Genomic DNA, 13,727 nt, shown 5'->3' with positions numbered 1-13,727 from the left:
CTGCAGGCCTAGTTATTATGCATAATGGTATCCTTTCTGAAAAAATCCGTGTTAAATCGATAGTCGCAGTTTCTCGAAGTTTATTGTTGCCGCTTTTCCAAAATGCTCATTGGTTCTCGCATTGTGCTTACTTCGTGAGCTGCTGTTATCGTGGAGATTGCGTTTTGACAGTTATAGTTTTAACTACGTTATAGCTGCGCGCGCGCGCGCGTGTGTGTGTGTGCGTGTGTGCGCGCGCGTGCGTGTGTGTAATACTAAATATACTAAATTAAAAATGGGAAAAAATATCCATGTAATCATGTAGATTTATTATAAAAAATATATATTTAGTTAAAAATATAAATATTTTAATAAATTGGTAAATAGATATGGTAATTGGTGCACATAAATAAAAAAAAATTTTTTAATTTTATAAAAAGTGTATAAATTTTTTCACATTTTTTATATTATATAAATTTGTACTCATTTCTTTTATACTTTATCTGTTTATATCATTACTATTATTTTTATTTTATCTCCCTTTTTTAAATTTTAATCATCATAATCTTCTGTATCGAAGTTTGATACGTGAACTTCCAATTTGTATCTTCCGTCAGATATTGAACCGCAACCTATCTTTTTATTTAATTTATTATTATATAATGTTACAAAATTTGTTTTGATATAACCTTCTATCACTATAATAATTATTTATTGTTAAAGAAGAATTTTATTTTATATTAAAATGTTAATGTGATGCATTAAAAAATGTGATGTATTCTATAATTAATTTTTGTTAGTATTGTCGACTTTCTTTATTTATATAATAAATTGATAAACTTGAGAAACTTACTGACTCTTGTTGTTGTATTCAAAATTTCCGAAAAATTAACTTCTTCCGGTTCTGGCAGATTTAATGTGTTTTCAAATTTATATTTTCCTAAACATGAAATTCGGGTACTTGATGAGATTTGTAATTCATAATTAACATTTCCATTATTAAATTGAGTTGCTTTTGGTGGACGAGATTGTGCACCATCTAAATAAATAATCTGTTAAAAAATGATCAAAATAATTTATTAATTATGCGACATTTATAATATACGTATGTCGTACATGTATGTATACATACATGTATATATAAAGAGAATAAAGTGCATGATGTAAACACCTACATAATTTGATTTTATGTGAGATTCCACCTGGTCAATTTCGTCATTCCAAGATATAACTTAGACACGGATGTGTTGCAATCTTTTAGCTCCTAACTGTACATACTTGTATGTAGTTTTATTAGGCCAGTATTACATTTATCTTACAAATCTTTCTAATGTATTGAATGGTTACAAAAAGAGGAAAGTCTCAAATTTATAAAAATCTATTATTCTGCAATCAAGCAACAACTTAGAAAATCTGTTCTATATAAATGTAACAAAACTATAAAGGATAAATAAAACATATTTAATTTCAAATGTATTTTATTATAATTGTTAATATTTTAAACATATGATTGATTCTGAAAAAAGAAAGGATAACAATTGTTATTTTAATCCTGTGAGTTAAAATGGATTATGTAACCTATAAAAACTTCTTTTGAATTGAAAGAATAAGAACCACTTTATTTCAATCCAGATATTTTAATTAAAAATTAAAAATGTTCGTATTATTTTCATTAATTTAATCAAACATTTTTTCAGATTTACAAATATATTTTAAATATATTTTAATATATTTAAATGTGTTAAATTAATATGTTTCAAATACGCTCTGATTTTAAATAGTAAGAAATATGTAGAAAATATTTTCAATTAATTTACAAGGATATGTAAAAAAGTACATTTGGATTTAAAGTAAAATTTTTATTAAGTAAAAAGTCTTATCATATAACCAATTAAAATTAAAATTTTATCTAATACTTCCACAAGCATGCGATGGGTTTCTGCAGCAGTTTTTTTAAGCTTGAAACAAAACTTGATGCAGGTTCTTTGCTCAGAAATGCCCTTCCCTACAGGGAAAACCATGTAAAAAAAAACGCGCCTTATATTCTACCTCGAAGGTGGTGTGAAAACAAATGTATTGCTATTAGTGTTCTGCGGACACTTTGTTGGCCGTATAACGTGAAAACAGTTGTTCGTTCATGAAAAATGTATAGAACATTTGTTGTAGAGAACAGTTCAATCTACAATTTTTATAATAACCATAATTGACGTACGACTAATAGAAAACGATATATTCACAAAAAATCAATTTTTGTGATCTTTGACCTCGAATAACTTTTGAAGCTAACACGATATCGATGAGAACTTTTTGCACCTTGTTTATAATGCCTAAATAAAGGTGTGTGCAAAAATTTAGCTGGGTGGCATTTTTTCCGAAGTAAAATCCTAAAATTCCTGGGCTAATAACCTGATGCTGAAGTTCGTCTATATACGCTGGTAAGCTCTGCGCATTTGTATACATAATTATTTCTTCTTTCTTCTGTAGTTGCTGTTTTGTATCTTCCCAACCTGCTCTCCTTTTCTCTTTTTGTAACGCCCTTTTAAAAGTAGGACATTCTTGACTGATGGCTTTATGGTCGTCATTTAGATTGTATGTTCTATTTTTGAACATACAATTCACACATTTGCTCTCCGTCGCTGTGCAAACACGCGAGCTATGATTCCCTGCGCATTTGCAGCATGTTTCTTCTCTCGTACAATTTTTAGCAATGTGGAAGTACCCCCAGCATTTAAAACATCTTTAGACACTGATGTGATTAAATACAGGACATTTCTTCCATCCTATATTTAGTTTTAATTTCTTCAATATCAGCTCGTGCGTCTCTTCATCTACTTCCATTATTATTGATTCTTCGTCATTTCCTCTTCTTTGATTGTTACTCTTTTCTTTAATCATTCTCTTCTTTTCTTTAACCATTCACAATTCGCATATTTACTGTATCTATTTTATTCTGCTTCTTAATTGTATTTATAAGTTCATTATCATCTAAGTTCATCTCTTCTAAATTTATGTTAACAATTTTTACTTTTGGTTTCGATTGAGACGACTCGAGCACTTTATAATGCTCTCCCAGCTTAGCTTGTACTGTCTCTTTCAATTTTTTCACCTTTTCTCCAGTTTCACAACCCATAATTACTACTCCTTTGCTATCTTTCTTTAATTTCGTTATTCCCATTGCCATATTTTTTATATCTACCTTCTCTTTTATTACTTTCTCTTTTTTTTTCGAGAGAGAGAGAGAGAGAGAGAGAGAGAGAGAGAGAGAGAGAGAGGAACTGGATACACAGCATACATATATTTAAATCTTTCCGCATTCTTTGAGTGGGCGACATTGAATTGATTGCAGTATCCTTGAGACAAACTGCAGTTTTTTAAGAAAACTGATTCCTGTCGGTGACACAATCTAAACATGAGAGCGGCAACTATGCGGTAATAATAAACATATCAAGCAGTTTTGGAATAGTCTTGTCCGTAAATAATTATCAACACTCGGGAAACAAGGATACCTATAAAAGATAAGAGAACCTATAAAAGATAAGATTTAAATTGTTAATTACTCGGCTCTTCTACTGATTAGGCGGTGCTAATTCAATTCATGATATAAGAATATTATCATGATTAAAATATCGAGAAAAGAATAAAATTGCACTATGAACGTTTTCTTGTGTATATCCAAGCTTTGTGTATATAATGCTAGAAATCGGTTCGAGTTCTGGATCAGAAAAAAAATTACTGAAACTCGATTCGTGAACACAAGCAATTCGGATGAAAATTTCATAATATAGAAACCTCGTATAGAAAAATGCATCCTGTCCCATTTTTCCGTACTAGATTCAATTTATACTGCCAATATTAATTTCTTATAAATAGTAGATGAATGTTGGTTAATGTAACGTTGAACATCGGAAATTGTAATTTTCACAACCTTTAATAAATAAAAATCATAATATTTTAATATTATTATAACAAATTTTTTTTAAGTATATGTCGATGTTTTTTATGGTAACGGATTAAGAACATTCTTTCCACTACTATGCCCCTTAATTATTCAGAAGCAGAAGCACACACAGACACACACACACACACACACACACACACACACACACACACACCCACACACACACACACACACACCCACGCCCATACCCACACGCACGCACGCACGCACACATCTTTAGTTATACTTAATTATAACTGTACTACATAAATCAATAATAATAAAAAAATAAAAAAAATTGTTTTTATTAATTTATGTAAAATTTTTTTGAACTTGATTAATTTTTTAATTTTTTTATATTTATTTAAATATAATATACATTCACTATTAAAAGCTTTATAGCGCTCGCGTAGCGCGCGCTTGTTTTGTTCTAGTATACTCTTAAATATAGGAGGAATTTTCCAATTAATAACAAGTTTGTAAAAAACAAAAGACTAGCGTTCTTTAATAGCATCGTGTCAATCATAATTTACATGCTGTGGAAGTATTTCTATCACCAATCACTATAGTCGTTATGCAAGAACTTGCTATAAAATGGATCATTGCCACCCATGAACCAGTGCAACGATAAGAATCGCCCTTCCACGCGCATGTCATAGTTCCTTCATTTTCCTCCGTTCCGCATAAAAGAACCCATAACGCCTATTCACGGCGACGTAACACCGTGTAAAGTAACGTAGTGATGAGAAAGGCAAGGAAGAGGGGGAGAGGGAGGAAGAGGCGCGAAGGTTGAAACGTTAACGGCCCTTTATAATACAAGATCGCGGTGTAACAAAATCCCATGTTGCACGCGGTAGTCTCCTGTGTGTTCCAGCGCGAGCATTAAAGACATCGGTGGGCGAAGCGCAGTATAAGTAACGACCATATTTCGCAGCTATAACAAAACGTCACATACACGTAGAGTGGGACGGGGGAGGCTGGAGAAGTGCGGAAGAGGAAGGCGGAAAGGCCGGCGGGTGGGCCGCTTTTATTATTGGCGCAATAAAACCCCGGTAACTGAGTAATAATTTAAAAGTTGAGCGCCGTTCAGCTCGAGCACCTTCGGCGCCGTGCCGCGCCGCGCCGCGCCGCTACGAGATGAGAGCCTGCGATCGACGGCGTCCAACGCGACGATATCCGCGCCAATAAGTGCGACCGGTGAAATTCACGAATATTCCGAGTTACACGATTGCAGCACGTATATCGACGCTGGTTTTATTGTACAGCCTGTCATACATTGAATGTTTTACCGATTTTACCGTTTAAAATCGTGTTGAACAAATATAGAAGAGCTGTACTGAATCCGTTTATATGATATAAATAAAGAAGAGCGGAAAGAAAAAAGTTAAACGATCTAACGATACTGATTGCATAGATGATTATTTATTACGTTGTTGACGTTCCGTCCGCAATAATTAAATTACATAAATTGAGATATTGTTTCTAAATTTATTACAGTCTCTATGAGAAAATTAATTTTTCTCTTATAAACTGATGCTCTAAAAAAAAAAATGTTTTTAAACTAAAATATTTATTCCGATACAATCAACTAAGGATTTATGAAGTTGGCACGACATTCTGTTAATATGAAAAAAATACATAGTTCCAATGGCACTTTTTATAATTTCGAAGTTTCTTATAAAAATAACAAAGAGTTTTGCAGTTTTTACTCCCGCCCCTCCCCCCCCTTCACCAAAAATAAAAATGTGCTAATTTCGTGAATCTAGCAAAACATCTCCTCCTCTAAAGTATAAGAAAACAATAAATATTAGTATATTTGACAAGAGTTCTAGTTAGTACTATCAGAGTTTAACTAAACATTGAGTTGATTCAACAGTTATTTTGCATAAAAAAAAGATATAGTTCATTCATGTCAATCATTCAAATTTTTTAATTAAACAAAAATTAAACCAACTTAATATTTAGTTGTACGTATCAGACTAAATATTTTAGTTTTTCAATAATTTTTTTTTTTTAGTGTGGCTAAACTAACCAGAGAAAAGCTATGTTTAAATTGATAAAATCATTTCTTTAACTTGGTTTTTTTAAGTAAAAATGCCTTTAAGAAAAACAAAAATTTATTTAATTTTTGACGTTATTAGTCTTTTTTATTGTACATAAATTATTTATTCAAATTATTTGTTTAATTTGAATAAATAATTTATGTACAATAAAATAATATATATATAATGTACAAATAATTTTTTAATTCAAAAAAAATACTGACAACAATGTAAGAAGTGCAATTTAGTTGTTCTGATTTTAAAAATATATTTTTTTCATTTAAGAAAAGATATGCGTTGTACAACCAAATTATTTTTTAATTTTTAATAAAAGAAATAACCAAAAAATTTCTTCAAAGCAAAGAAACTTTTCTTTAATGGTATAGCAATTTTTTTTTATTTAAACAAATTTTTGTTTTATTTGAAGAAACTTTTCTTTAGGTGTAATACATCAATAATAAGAAAAATTAATTAAATGTACAAGAGAAACTTGTATAAAAGTTCAGTAATAAGCATACGTTTTAAACAAATGTACGCATAAAATATGGAATAAAATATTTAATTCTGTTGCGTAAATGTGTAGGTTGAAATTATTTAATAATTCATTTATGTAACATATAGAATTTCACGTATGACATGCTGTTTAATATAGTAATGCTACAACGGGACTAAATTTCGCAAACTACTCATTTCATATCACGTCAAAAATTACGTACAGCGTAATTAATTTGTACGTACGGCGGAGTGCAAATTGCAGAGTGAGGCTTGTCGAAAACCCATCGCGCTCTTCGCTCTTCGCTCGTCGACGCGGGAATTTACGACGCGGCTTTTGTACGATTCCGACGAAAATCGATCAGAAAAACTTGAATAAGTGCGAAGGACGTATTGTCGGGCGGGCGAAGAATACGGGAATTGTCGTTAGCCCCCTCCGGTGACACGTCTGAGTTGTGGAGCGGAGAGATGGGGACTAGATATACGGTCGGACGTTGAGAGTGTAACAAGGTTTTCCGTTATCGAGTCTAAGATATCTCTAAAAAACGAGCGCCGATCGCGATGCATCTCCGCGCTTACTATGTAACCGGGGACCAGGGAACGGGGCGAAAAAGGAGAAAGGGAATGGTTGGGAATGCGAGGAAAACGTGGTTCCGCTCGCGCCTCGCGTGTAAAAATAGATCTTCCTACGGAGCCGACACCGCTTCGCGTTGCTGGAATTCGATATCGCTTGTATACGTTGCACTCCCGCATCCCGTTGCGAACGTAAAACGAATTAAATATTTTCTCGCAGCGGGCGGCTCGGAGAATTCCAATGTAACGATGGCGCCGCGCATATCCGCGGATTTCGTTCGCGAATTAAAATTAATAGAACGCCTATCGCGCGGGATGGAATGATTGCACACTCTCGCGTGTGCATTTACTCCAGTTACTATGTACATACTACGCGCGCGTTACATGGCTCGAGATTATCGTTACGATCGATCGAATCGATATCTGAAACTTATACATAGAGAGGATTTCAAATGACTGTTGGAAAAGTAGGTTTTTCCCGACTCTTGCACGTCCGCTGGACTTTCGAGCTCGCTGCGGCGAGATGTGGGCTCACGTGGGCTCAACGTTTTTACCGTACCTTTTTCCGATAATTAATGTTCGTCCCTGCGCGCCGGCAAAGCGAACGAAAGGGACAAACGCGAAAGAGAGGCAGATCAGATTAATGATTGTTTTACTCGCTCGTCATTATGTGAAAGGCGACGCTGGTTATCGCCGAGCGAGATAGCGGAAGGGAGAAAGTGGAAAGGAAGAGGGACGTGTCAGGCGAGAAATCAAAGAGTGTCGTGCGTCATTCTAACCCTGGGGGAGGAAGAAAAGGGAAAAAATTGGAATCGGAGGATGGAGTGATGCTTTCGTTTTGCACGAATTATTTTCCGAATTTCTACTACGAAAAAAATATGTGTCACGGTCCTCGTTAGGATATTCGTGATCGAATTATGATGCATTTAGTATTTTTTTTTATATATGTTGACAATATAAACTATTCACTCCTTATTTATGTACGTCTTATTAATATGGCAATCTATCCTAATTAATTGTTTCAAAATTAATCACTTAAATAATTAAGTAGCATATTTATAATTTTGTATTTGATAAAGTTTAAAGAATAGATCTCTTTTGTTTTGGTAATTCTAAGAATGTAAAATATTTCTATTGTTTCACGATTTATATTGTTGACACGATGTAAATACATAGAATTAAATAAATCGTGAAATTAAACTTTGAAATTGTCTATCACAGGTAATGTCAAAATTTATTTAAAAAAGTTATTTATATATAAATATTATATTATTGATACGTTGAAAGATAAAATATTATTTAATAATGTTCATAGTCATGTGTAACAACTACGATATAATGACAATAGTAACAAAATGGTCAGTTGCTCCAGAAAGCTCTTGTGCAAAAGAGGAATAGATTCACATGAGATTTGCGAATTTTCAATAAGATAGATAACTATAATGGAATTTGTCTTCTCAATTCTCAATTATTGAGAGTGTCACTGAAAAAGCTGGTTCTCAGCCCGAAAACAAGGGAAACGAGAAAAGGCTGGTGAACATAGAAGAGATAGCAGAACCAAAGGAGAAAAAGACTACGTGACAGGTCAGTTTGAATCCTGAAGGGACTTATTTCGTTGAATCTGACACCGAATTTAATCAGGAGGTCACAATCAAGTCAATATTTGCTCCACTTTGCTATCGTTCTTTCCTATTAAAATATCAAGCAATTTTATAAGTCGTACAAAAGAAACCTTGCCTTTTTTTAAATATTTGAAATATTTCTCGAATACGTGTGTCGTTGTTCTGTCGCGACAAAATGGTTTTATCGAAACGGAAAATTCCAATCTTTGAAAATATTATAAATCGACAGCACTTGCGAAAAGAATCAATTGATTTAGCAAATACCCTTAATTTAAAATAACATTTTTTGTTACATTATTGTTCAGAGCATGTAAAAATTAGAAGCAGATCCATAAGCAGATCAAATATCAAACTTGGAATACAAAATTTTTAATTATCAAATGTGTTTTTATTACTAAAATTTAAACAGAATTTGAAGAAATTTATGGCAATGTCGAAAAATTTTGTAAACATGCTTGAAAACAATGCATAATATTTCAATCAACGTGTTAAATTGCTCAAATTAATCATGAAGAGCATACTATTACATTACATGTACAAAAAGTCGGTACTTCTTTGTGATGAACGTTTTACTAAAATTTATAGGATGGTTTTCGGTAAATTTTGTTGAAACTCACTCTCTCTCGCATTAAAGTAATTAATTCGACATGCATGTTTTACTAGAAATAGCGGCGTTTGGAAGTTGCGGCAACAAGCAAAATCGGAACCGCATCGGAAAATTATATACTCGAGCGCGCGACACAATGGCGAACGGAAAATGACCACGACGACGTCACAGCCCGAGAAAAGCCTTAATCCAACATAAACCGATATAAACTTCAAAACTTATATACCGCTGTAACGGCGTGGCGAGAACACGTTTGCGCGGCCCTTAGAAATGGAAGTGGCGTGGTCGCTGCGAGTGCTAAAAGGGGTTGAACGGACGTGAGAAGTTGGTGGTGGATGCGGTCGTCGGAGGGCGGCGGAGACCGGGTTTGGGATGGGTTTGGCAAAACGTGCCCGCTCGTCCAAGTCACCGCGTTCGTTTCTTTTCTTCTTGCCTTAGCCACATTTACGCTCTCCTAGCCCTTCAACTCTTGCTCCTGCCCCCGTCTTCTTTCCGCCGCGTTTTTCTTTCTTGTCATCCCTCTTGCCCGACCGACGGCACATCGCCGTGACAACCGGAAGTTGAAGAAGCTGCTCCCGATCGATACCTGACGATGTTTGGCTCGCCTCTCGTGCCACAAGGGAAAAAAGGAGGAGAGCGCGTCTTTCGCGCGGTGAGGAACAGGCGACGACGGCAACCGCGGCACGACGCAGCGCTCCAAATTGAGAGAGCGATAACGATAACGCGGCGGGACGGCTTAAAATCGAGGACGGCCGAGCGCGAAGGAACCGTCTCGCGAATCTTTGCGGCTTGCGCTTATCCGAGGAGACGGCATCGAGCGAGGCCGACGAAGAAACGCATTTCTATCAGCTATGTGACGTGGCGTATTTCTTCTCCGCGAGATTCTTTTCTCGAATGTCATTTTGGTGAGGTCAATTCTCGAAGGTACCCGAGATATAAGGATATCAAGACGGAGACACATGCAAAATCAATTTTTCATATTTTGGAGAACTGGAAAGCCATATCCATTTCGCCGGATATATTGAAAATGTAATCTATCTATGTTCTAGAATAACTTAAAATTAATTAATTACGACAAACTATATTAAAATATTTAATTTTGAAAAGATTACCAATTTTGAATATATTAAAAGCTATGTCCTATATTAAAGAAATTTAATTTTCTAGTAGATATGTTGAATATCTTTTCTTTAGATTTAATCAGAATTATATTACCTGTTATAGTTCAACATTTAGCAAAGCAAGTAATTAATATAATTAATTTAATTCGATTTCCATTTTTTCGAAAAAACTTTTCAAGTGTTCACTCGTTAACGCGTTTAATTTTTTCTTGTTTAAATGCCTTTTTTTACCAAAAATCTATTTTTCAAAATTATCATTTAATTATTTACTTAAATATTTGATTGAATTTTGCACTTGATAATTATTTCACAGGATAAAATGGTTGAAAAGTGTAGGCATTAAAAACCTAGTTAAAGCTTCCCGTTTGCGGTAAAAGCGAGAACCTCGAGAAGTCAAATGGGGGAAAGTACTTATACGAAGTGCTAGACTCGCAGCACCCTCAGCAATTTGCATACGTTTCAATTAGACATCCCTTAACACACTGTTCCGAATCGGTACGATCCTAATCCTGTACGTACAGCACTCTGCATAACTTTGCCAGTATGCCAATTTGCATGGGCGATACAAGCGTCGCGAAAAAATAACGAGTATTGAGAAATTGGCAGAAGCCGCGCGATGTAAAAAGATCGTTTTGAACGAATTTCATCAACAAATATGTGAATTGCCAGTTATTAGTCTCACGTTTATTCTTTCTCACAAACGATGGAGCATTTACTGTTGCCGTTACATTCGTGCTACGTACAGTGCGACGTAGTAGACAAAAGAAAAGACGGTACGAAACGACCGGATAAGAAAGCAACAAGAGAGAAGCGTAGAAAAATGTTTCTGGTGCAGCGACAAGTCGACAATGCGCTTGCTTTAAAACTCGATGCACTTTACCGTGGCTTACGTTTACACGTTTGCATTTGCATGCATGCAATGGACCGCGGCGGTACGTACCCAGATAAACGTACGAAAGAACTCATGTTGGTTGTATACTCCGTCATACGGTGTGCCAATGCAGCGAATGTGCACGCGCACTCACATGCATGGGTGAGCGTATGCGCACCCGCTGTATATAATCCATGATCGGTAAAGTTGCTGAGTCGCGAATCCGGAATCGTTGGCAACGGCATATTAAAGTTTACGCTATAAACCGCTTTTCGGTCCTCTGAAAACTTTCGTCGAAAGAACTGCTTCCAAGCTATAACAAAACAATTTGCAAAATAGACTGACAACCAGTAAGAGGGCATAAATCCTACGAAAATTCCAAGTTGAGTATTGTTGCAGTTGAGTATCAGGCAATTCGAATTAAAATAAATAAAATTGCAATGAATAAAATAAACGTAAGCACAGAAAATTCTAAATCAAATAATTTTATTTATTCTGTACTAAATAATATTGCAATGTGCAAATATTGACACTATCCAATATTAATCAAAACGAAAAGTAATTTTGTTCGATACGGTGGCTTATTCATAAACATTAAATTACACTAATTGGAGTTTGAATATTTGATTGCGCATATAACACAATCCAGAGAGAAGAAACTATTATTCGCACACAGTGTGTGCGAGATATAACTAAAACTTCTATCTGCGATACAATTCGTAGGTAGCAGTGCGTCATAAAGGGACAGCATACAATCAAGTTACACACGAAATTCATTACAAATATGAATATATAAGCCACGTAGAGTAGATGAAGCGCACAGTTCTACGTCAGAAAGTTCCAATGCCATTGGCGAGAGTGTTTCTCACAAGTTGCGCTTTATAGACAGAAGTGGCACGACGAATGTATCATGTCGAGATGGGGTTAAATGCCCCCATCCAACTTCCCTCCCGAGTAGTTAAGCCGCGAACAAATACAAGTTTGGAACCCCTATTAAGGTAGTTCCCACCCCCCTCCCTTCCAGCAGCGCAAAATTAATTTTAAAATATTTTAAAGTTAAGTGCTAATTAGGTGCTAATTTGGTGTAAAGTCCAAAATTAGGTGATCGAACCGTTTGACAGAAAATTAAAAAACAATAGGTAGGACTGCCTTAACATTAAGCTAGACTCCCAACAAAAAAGTTAATATTTATTAATATTTATTAATAAGTAAAGAAACAAATACACGTAGAATTAAGTAACAATTAGATGCTTCAAAAAATAACGAAAATAAATCGAAGATATATATATTACAGAACTTAGAAGCCGGTCTTAAAAAATCTTAAAAAATTAGGTGCTAGTATAAATTTTGTATCAAAAAATTGTTTAGGATAACTTTTCTCTCGTCCAATCGTGCGACCGATGTAAGTTCGAATACTGGTCAAACGGAATGAGTACCTAATTTAGCGATTTCATACCTTTAAATGATATTAAAAAAAGAAATTTTTTAGCACCTTTGCCCGAGCACCTCATTTTTTAAGATGACTTCTCTCTTGTGAACCAACCGTGCAACTGATTTCTAAGTTCCGTGATATATATTTTTGATTTATCTTCAGTATTTCTTAAAACACTTCTGTATTTGTTTATTCGTCTGCATAACATTTTTTTTGTTGGTGAGAAGACTAACTTAATGTTGAGCCAGCCCTACCTAATTTTTTTGTATTATTTTGCCAAATGGTTCGAGCACTTAATTTCAGACTTTGGCACCAAATTAGCATTTAATTAATGTCAAACTTAATTTTAAAATTGCGATAAGATAAGCATTTATTTTTCACTCACCGACACGACGCGCAGCAGCGGAGTCGAAACGGCACGTTGACCTGCAACACACAAATACGAAATTATGATTAGCGCTAGACAAACGACAGAATAATTAACATTAAAAAATTAATATAATACTCACCACAGGGTTGTTCCGCCGTTGCCCGATGCTCATCCCGAGCCTCGGCCTCCTCTCAGATCCAGTCAAAATGCACAATTAACACAATAACACTCGCGAGCGAGAGATTAAACACGTTCGCGCACTAATTATCGAAGCAATACTTTGTTGACGGCGAAGCAACATCACCACGTAACGGAAGGATACGCGACCGTGCGAGGTTATGATTCAGATACGAATGCGTAGATCGATATATTCCGTCGGTACATTTTACTGTCGCCCACAAAAATTCGGAAGTAACTACGCGTACAAAGCCGTTCGAAAATGATAACACGCGAGCTGGTGCGCGTGTTATTAATCTTAATGCCGTCCCGCAACAACAAACAACAACGCGCGCGTCTCCGAGCGATTCCGCGATCTCATTCGAACGATTATCTCACTACAGATTACTCACGAAAACTCAGACGTACAACGTGCAAGGAAAACTCCCGTCGCCATATCGATGACGTCACGCAAAGAGGAACGCGTACGAACGGCACGAAGCTTGCGGCGAGAGAGGCTCGTCA

General features: G+C 35.1%; 1 protein-coding gene across 1 annotated transcript in view; it reads right to left on the bottom strand.

Annotated features, from left to right (window-relative positions):
* The window catches only part of LOC105201873, a 38,731-nt gene extending 25,283 nt beyond the window's left edge, over nt 1-13,448 (bottom strand). The window contains exons 1-2 of the mRNA XM_026133286.2: nt 13,186-13,448; nt 13,062-13,102 (exon numbers count right to left, since the gene is read on the bottom strand). The gene's annotated coding sequence lies outside the window, so the exon portion shown is untranslated. The remainder of the gene's footprint in view (nt 1-13,061; nt 13,103-13,185) is intronic.
* Between the last annotated feature and the right edge of the window lie 279 nt (nt 13,449-13,727).

Source organism: Solenopsis invicta, chromosome 9, assembly GCF_016802725.1.
Source record: "Solenopsis invicta isolate M01_SB chromosome 9, UNIL_Sinv_3.0, whole genome shotgun sequence".
Classification (NCBI taxonomy): domain Eukaryota; kingdom Metazoa; phylum Arthropoda; class Insecta; order Hymenoptera; family Formicidae; genus Solenopsis; species Solenopsis invicta.
Note: the sequence above shows the minus strand (reverse complement) of the source record. Positions and strands in the feature narration are given on the sequence as shown.